The sequence below is a fragment of the Enhydra lutris genome, unplaced genomic scaffold (assembly GCF_002288905.1).
Source record: "Enhydra lutris kenyoni isolate GAN:26980312 unplaced genomic scaffold, ASM228890v2 scaffoldscaffold2, whole genome shotgun sequence".
Lineage (NCBI taxonomy): Eukaryota > Metazoa > Chordata > Mammalia > Carnivora > Mustelidae > Enhydra > Enhydra lutris.
In genome coordinates, this window is record NW_019154086.1 from 75,262,923 (window position 1) to 75,271,411 (window position 8,489).

Consider the following 8,489-nt stretch of genomic DNA (forward strand, 5'->3'; position numbering starts at 1 on the left):
CTCAACCACTTCAGTATGCAGATTTGTTCAAGAACCCCCACAGGAAGAGAAATGTACCTGATAGTATCTCTATGGCACATCCCTTAAATAGACATCATAACTTCAGAACCTTCATTCAAGCAGGTGTACAACATTGCATTAAGTAAATGGCTTATGTAAAAATTCATTTTCACCCCATAGATTAACTAGGGCATTATTATGAGTTTTATAAATGCATATAAATATAGAATTTATTAATACTATTTATTTAAATAGTATTTATCTTGGGATACTTGGGTGAGTGTTGTGAAGAGTGTAAACCTGACGATTCACAGACCTGTACCCCTGGGGCTAATAATACATTATGTGTTTATAAAAAATTAAAAAATTTAAAAAAAGTATTTATCTTTTTGTGTCCTCAAAGTCATCAATTTATCCTTTTGGATTCACTTTCAACATTGAGGGAGGGGTATATGCATTATATAAATCATTAGAACTCCAGTCTATTTTGTTATTGTCAAACATCGGATATTTTCATTCTTACTGCAGAGAAGTAAAAAAATTATAGAGTTGAAGAATAAAAATGGGGTTTTCTAATTAATGGTTGACTTTACTATCCATTACTAAGCTTTGGAATCTAACTAAAATTATTATTATTTTTTAAAATTTTTTAGAAAGAACTGATATGTTTCTTCTTAAAAAGGAATCTTGTTCATTGCATTTTTATTTTGCAAGTAAAAATGAAGATACTTGTCTTTGAAATGGGGAAGGAAGAAAAAGTGGGGCAAAATCATTTAGTTGATTTGAGGTTAGTGGGGAAAAAAAAGCCCCAACCCTACAATATACACTTCCTTTTTTGCTGAGGAAACTGTTTGGCAAAGATGTTACCTTTAAAAACAAGAGTCAAAAAGGCTGCTGAAGTGTTCCAGCTCTACATTTTTCTTTGTGTGTACAGCCATTTACAAGACTATCTTCATCTCCTCACTACAGATTTGATTTTTATGAGGCTCAAATTTTCTTTGTATTGAACTTCTGTCACATTATAATCACAAAATAAGATTTATTAGGGTACAACTCCTTTGGCAAGTGGAGGGCTGAGCCTGCAAAAATGACTTTGGAGAACACACTTGAGGAATGGCAAAATTTTAGACAGATCATTTTTTTCTTGGTGTTAGTTTCTAAAAAATCCTAATAGGGAAGTTTCCTTTACAAATATGAATTGAATGGCCAATAAAAGTTGTATGAGGAAAGGATGAATTAATATAACAAAATGAGAAATTTAAGAAAAATGCTATATTTTCATCCATCCCGAAAATGTTATTATTAAAAATATAATATTAAGTTTAATTTTTATAGTTATGACAAAAATTTCACAAATGGATCATATTTAGCATCACTTATAATTTATTGGATATGTATTATAAAGTCATATTTAAAGACAAGGTGTAACAAATTCCAGTTGATTTATATATATGCCTTTTTCCCAGATGGACTGTTGAACAATTTATCAACTGACACAGTATAGAGTTTTATTTCCTTTTTTATTCATTTATTTTGCATGAATTATCCAGGATAACTGATTAGGTCCCCAAAGCATATTCTTTAGGTGTAACGACAGGCTATGAATCTTCCCAGAAGGCAGGTGATTTCATTTCTGGCCAACTTAAATCATATTTTTCTTACTGGAATTCTTATAGTCTCTGTTTCTTAGGTGCTAACAAATCATACCAAATGTCTGTATCTGGCCCTCACTTTTCTTTCTGTCCCTGGTGTTATTAGTTAGGAGAGCTCTTAAATATGTAACAGACAGTGTGTGAATGAGCGAATTTGGGACAAGTCTTCCAACATTCTCTGGTAAAGGATACAGGGAGAATTAATCCTGATTCCATAGCCATCACTCCAATAAATATTATAAATATTACAAGTTATATCCAGAAGGAATCTTTATTTTAAATATTTTAAACACTTTCTTGGGTCATGCTTCCAAGATGACCAAGAGATGAGGGAATAATGATTGTGCCAAAAAGGGTCCTGGTCACTTGCAGCCTATTCACTGCACTAGCTGTGCCCATTGTGTGCCCAAGACCAAGGCCATTAAGAAGTTTCTTATTCAGACCATAATAGAGGCCACTGTCATCAGGGGAATTTCCAAAGCACAAATTTCTTTGAGGTCTATGTACTTCCCAAGCTGTATGTGAAACTTTAGTACTGTGTGAGGTGTGCCATTTACAGCAATGTGGTCAGGAATTGCTCTGGTGAAGACAAGAAGGACCTAACCCCCCACCTCAATTTAGGCCCAGGGGTACTACTCCATGACCTCCACCAAAGTCCATGTAGGAGCTAAGTCCTTAAGGATGGAAGAAAAACTGTTCTCTGGAAAAAATAAACAAAAAGGAGATTATACTTAAAAAAAAAGATTTTAATCATTCTAGATATTTAGTAAAATGAGAGTAGTGTGTTAACCTTGGGGGATTAGACACAGTGAGTCAAAATCATAAGTCCTCAATTATAAAACATGGGGAAAAGGCATGATGACATTCATAGATATGTCACAGAGAATTTCAGATCACTCATTTCTTTATGTAAAAGTATGTAGGAATAGATGAAATTAGCAGCATATAATTTCAGGCCACCAAAGTGCAAAGTGTTATACCTTGGGTAGCTTTATCCAAACCAGTAATACCTTTACTTCATAGGCATTAATAAATAGCCACACCACTCTATTTTATCTAGTATATAACGTTTGTTATTCACTGAGATACATTTTACCTTTACTGTAGTGTGGGTATCTCTAGATCTTTTCACCTTAATGTAAGCTTCTTGGTGGAAGGCTCCACCTCTCTTGGTCACTGCTGTCAGTGTCTTGAGCATTGTTAGCTCTAGATTAATATTGAGCACTGACAGGGAGTGACTTCCTTTTATACCTTATTTTGAATGGGACACTATTGATGCTAATTTTTGTAAGCACTTCACAAAAACTCTTCACATATTATATTTTAAAAATCTCCAATAACACTAGAAGACCTAAGATAGGTATTATTTTTCTCACGTAACAGTTGAAAGAAAAATAGAGTTGTAAAAAGTCAAAAGATTCAGAAGTAGAATGAAATCCAACTTGTCTAACTAAAGAACTGCATATGATGATTTTAGGATGCTCCAGCTTTAAAAAGTTTTAGTTTCTGTTTTATAATGGACAAAAACTCAATGCATTACACAGGACAAACCATTTATAATAGTACAACAGATGTGAAAATACTATCAAACAATTAAGTCATAGTTTTGATAACTAATGCAGTATGTGATTGTATTCCCAAACAAATAAAATGCTAAATAAGTTCTTCTGGGAAGTTCTTAACACAGTATTTGAAAAAGCAACTTTGAACTAACACCAAGGTATAGTTAAACAATAATTCTCATATATTACTAAGTATTTTTTATGAATAATTAATCCATTGTTTAAAACACAAAGAATTCTGATTTATTTATTATTTTTGCAAAAACAGAAAACTGGAAGCTAAGTAACAAACCAAATATTTACCCAGACCTATAGGGAACTATTTTTAATTCCAGTGTTTAATAGAAATCAAAGCAAATTATGATTTCAAATTGCAAAATTTCTTTTCTCCATGCAAATTTAAGCATGAATGTCTTGTGCCTAGCAGGACAGCATGGGCAGGGGTGGGGCACGAAGATTTGAAAATACATAAACAAAGCAATTCAGCTGTGGATTTTATATGAGATACAGTGCTCTGGTTTTAAAATTCATCAGTAGCGTCAAAGGTTTGTTATTTCACATGTCTAAAAAGCTATAATGTACTATTTGTATCATTAATCTATGGCAGATTTACTAGTATAAAATTTTACTATTCTCTTGTAACACAATTCCCTACATATAGTGTTACAACAGCTCAGACTATTTATATTATAAGCTTATAAGCAGTAATATTTATTTTGTAATCCCTGAATTTATGTTTCATTACTGTGAAAAACTTTCATTAATACGAATAAGCTACTGTTAACATTAAATTAAGCTGGATCACTCTCTACACCTTGAACGTAGTGTGGAAAAATATATGATAAATAAGCACTCTTAACATTGTTGAGAAGCATTTAAATATTTTTGAACAGAAGTCATATCTTTGGAACCCAAATTTAAAACCTAGATAAAACAAAGCCTTAGTTATTCAAGACTGAAATGTTTTATGTTTGTATGAGGACTATTGTGTTTTGATGAAGTTTTACTATTCACTTTCATTTTCTAGTTCAAAATTTGACTACTTCCTATTTGATGTCTGTCTGTCTTTTTTTTTTTAATCACCAAACACCAGGCAGGAGGGATGGTTTCATGAGAAGGCACCTGGGTAGTTGTCTGAGTATTATAATCGATGCCTATTAAACTTCATCTGGCCTTCTATCCTAAATATGTTCACAAACTCTTCAATAGCTCACTTTACTATTTTTTCTTCTGGTATCTTGTGGAGGAAGGGACATTAAAAAGTAATTTAGTTCAACTCTGTAAAAGAGTTACTACCCATGCTGCTGAGAGATCATTTGTGGAAAAAAAACAAAAAAAACAAAAAAAACAAAACTGACCTGAATTTTTTTTTAAATTCAAACACTTCAAGAGATTATTCACTTTTTACTCACTTTTCAATCCAATTACTTTTCTCCTGACTCACTGAAACATATTTTCAAAACACGAACATTTTAATGAAGGTCATAGGCAGCCAAAGGAAGGAGTGGTCCTTTCAGAAAATGGAGCCCATCACAGGAAATTAGGCCTGGGTTCGGAGGAGCCAAAAAACTGCATAGGGAAAGAAATGACTAGTTACTGGAAAAGTGTATCAGAAAAGGAGAAAGGAGAGCAAGAGAAAAGCTTTACATTTATCAAAAATTTTGCTTAAGGCTGGTCCTAGGCGATTTCCTAATTTCAGGACTCGACCCAATTCAAAACTGTTCTAAAAATGAGGAGAGAACTGTAGTTTAAGAAGCTAAAGGTTTTTTTTTTTTTTTTTTCCCTACACACTAGTAAACAAAAGTCATAAGTAAGTTGCCTTAAGTATTTTAGACATAGTCTATGTGATTTTATCAGTAATGGTAATAGCGTGTATGGAGTGAAGAAACTAAAAATATACAGTCTAATTCTTCCTGACCTCATACAATGTTCCAATACTTTAAATAGGCTTTAGCAATGATTCCAGAGAAAAGGAATCTGTTGCTGCCAGTGGGTTTAATTAGTATAAAATAGTATTCACATAATATTCACCAGCTGTGGTTTGAAAAATACTTTTTTTGAATTGATAAAATAGATGCTTTTTCATATTTTGGGATCAACACTCTTATTATATTTTTGAAAGGCAGTTTTAACAGTTGAAGTGGCAGTGGCAGAATGCTGTCACTTTAATTTTTTATTTCAATGTTGTTCTCCAAGGCAGAGCCTCCTATGGAGATTTTAACACATTCTACTTGTTTTTTAATTAGTCATATATCCTGCATCTTTCAGGATAAGTTTCACTACTGTTAGAAGAGGAAAAATTAATGGTCGTTGAAATATGAGTAATGAACCCTGTCTAAAAGACGTGAGTATGGGTCTCACGCCACAATTCATAAAACAAAGCCCAATCCCAGCTATATGGACATGATCATCTCTTTGCGGATCTGGTGCAGAAGTAATAATCAGCCATGCTGATTTTCATTTAAACCACTGGAGCCTCTTATGGGTTCAGGTGAAAATTTCTGTGACATTAGAATAATATCCATTCAATGGCTGGATATAATAGCTGTGTGCTCTGCCAGATAGATTGTAGTTAGTTATACTCTAGAATAGAAAAAGCAAATTTGCATTCCATAAATTTCCACTCCTCAAGTCATAGGTTGTTTGCTGTTCTGCATTCCTTATTTAAAGGATGAAGAGCCCTTAGGACAACACTCATTATCTAAACAAATCAATATTAAAAGGAGTACAGAAAATAAATGTAGAGCCCTCTGTCTATTTGTGGACCCTAAACTACTCATAAACACTGCCACACAAATACAAAATAGAATAAAATTGAGACATTTCTCTGAAATTTCTTTAAATTTTTTTTATATTTTTATGGGAATATTTGACAAAATATGGCTTTATCTGTGGGTTCTTAATTAACTCCATATGATGTCTGTCACATCTAATAAAAAAATCTATAACAGTGTATTTAAGCAAAAATTACCTCAAGTAAACTCTATATATATCAATCAAATTCAGTAATTCCGAGGAAGGTCCACTAGGTCTTGTAAAATGCTCATGCATTTATTAAACACTAAGTCACACACTTCTATACCTATTAGTTTGCCCAGCTGTGTAGCTGTTTATCCTCTTGTACTGAATTCCTGAGAGAACAAGAGTATTCTTGTTGACATCCCTTAAACTGCTGCTGCCCCATAGGGGTTCAAAGCAATGAAGCGAGAAATTGAGTTGAGGGAGTGGAGAGGACTCTTGACAATATCAGCAACAAACTGTTCTGTGCTAATCATCAGACAATGGCCTTGGAGGATTCTGGGTCCTGACTAGGCCTCTTTTGATGGCTCTGTTAACCTGATGGGGTTGGTCAGATTGTGTCCACGCAAATCTACAACTGTCAATTAGAAAGTAGTGGGGAAAATTAAACATTTAATTCCATGTTGTATGGACAGCATATCAAGCATTTTGACTCTTTTTAAATAAACCAACTGGCTAGAAATCAAGTAAACATAGATGTGTTCAGAATGGAAGTATCCTCTTCAAAAACTAACATCCTAGAATGTAAAAATCAAACAAATGAAGAGTAGGGAGCCACTTACATAAACATGTAAGTAAGAACACAAGTATACCATTACAGTGCCAAAGGACTTATTTATATTTTAAAATTCCTTTATTTAATTAATCATTCTACTTAAAAAAAAAAAAAGAAAACTTTGTGTTAAATTCTCTGGTAGATTGTGTAAGACTCTGTGAAGGGTAAATCAAGATTCCTGATATCATGGAGCTTTTAATCTAATGAAGTAATTAATAAGAACTAAAAGCAATAAATGCTGAATACACAAACTGTAAACAGTAAAAGCAGAGGGCATATTTGTGGAGTCACTGAATAATAAAAATAATCCCCTTGATTTAAGTTAACAAGGACTATACTGGGGTGCCTGGGTGGCTCAGTCAGTTAAGCATCTGCCTTCAGCACAGGTCATGATCCCGGGGTCCTCCCTGCTCAGTGAGGTGTCTCTTCTTCTCTCTCTGCCCCTGCCTATGTGCTCTCTCTTTTTCGTCTCTCAAATAAATAAATAAAGTCTTAGAAAAATAAATTTGGAAAGACTATACACCTTTAAAATCTGTCTGTGTCCATCAAAAGATACAGAAGGGGTATCTATATTTTATATATTGAAGGTTTTAATTAAAAACAAATAATGTAATAGTATCTGCAAGGTATTCCATTTTTTTCAGGTGGGAATACCATGAAAAGCAAATGAGGAAGCTTGTTTGAAAACTCTACTCTCTTCTGATGCCGTTATTTTCAAAGTGGCCTAAGATTCACTGTAGAGAGATAAATTACCAATGACTTTATAAGGAATAATTTATAGAGTGTAGACTGATGTCTTTACAATGATTATCTTTCTGAATGCATCTGTTCAATGTGTTTCTTACGTTTTCAACAAAAAGGTGGCATTTTGGGCTGTAATTCTGTCATTTAATCACATGGAAATATGCCAATTCTTATTAACATCTTGACATTTTATTGCCATAAACTTATCATAAGTTCTTCTAATGTAAAATGGATTTAAATTCATGGAGTTGAGCTTTTTGTTATGTATCCATTAAATGCCTGGTCCTTTGCTCCTTACATCAGCATGACTTTCAGTCAAGTAAATCAGCTGTTGGCCAGAATACGAATTATAGATTAGGCCCTGAAAGGTTAACAGTTTGCTGTTTGGGATACAATTGAAAAGCAAGAGAAAACAAAAAGAATAAATGTGTGGTAAACTCTTTCATATTAACTTCTACATCAGCCAACTGACATGTCAAGATCCTTATATTTAGACATTACCCAGTGGAGATGCAGTGGATTCTTATTACCACACTATAGTTCTTCTGTTGCTTAACAGAAGGTGTTCACCTTTCAATTGCTACAAAATTAAAGGTTTAGCCTGGAAACCTATCTCTAGACAAAAAGAAAACCATTATCTGAGGCTGTAACCAGGCTCATCAAAAGGCCGAAAATGCACCAGAGATATTCTCAGGAACATCAGGATATAGTATAAGGAAAATGATATTTTGTCTGTATTGCAAATGATTAGAGAACTATGAACTTAGTCCTAATCCAATATGTAATAGACACCCTGAATGCACCTCGATGAATGCGTAATAAGATGTTCCCTAACCTAAAGGATCGTCAAAATCTTTTCTAGAAAGAATTATGATTTCTCAACTATTTGTATTAATGTTAACCTGGATGATTTAAAATAAGATGCAGAATAGCACACTAACTTTTCTTACTATGTTG

General features: G+C 33.2%; 1 pseudogene; it reads left to right on the top strand.

Moving 5' to 3' along the window:
* The first annotated feature begins 1,967 nt into the window (after positions 1–1,967).
* Positions 1,968–2,316, top strand: LOC111151666 (annotated as a pseudogene).
* The last annotated feature ends 6,173 nt before the right edge of the window (positions 2,317–8,489 follow it).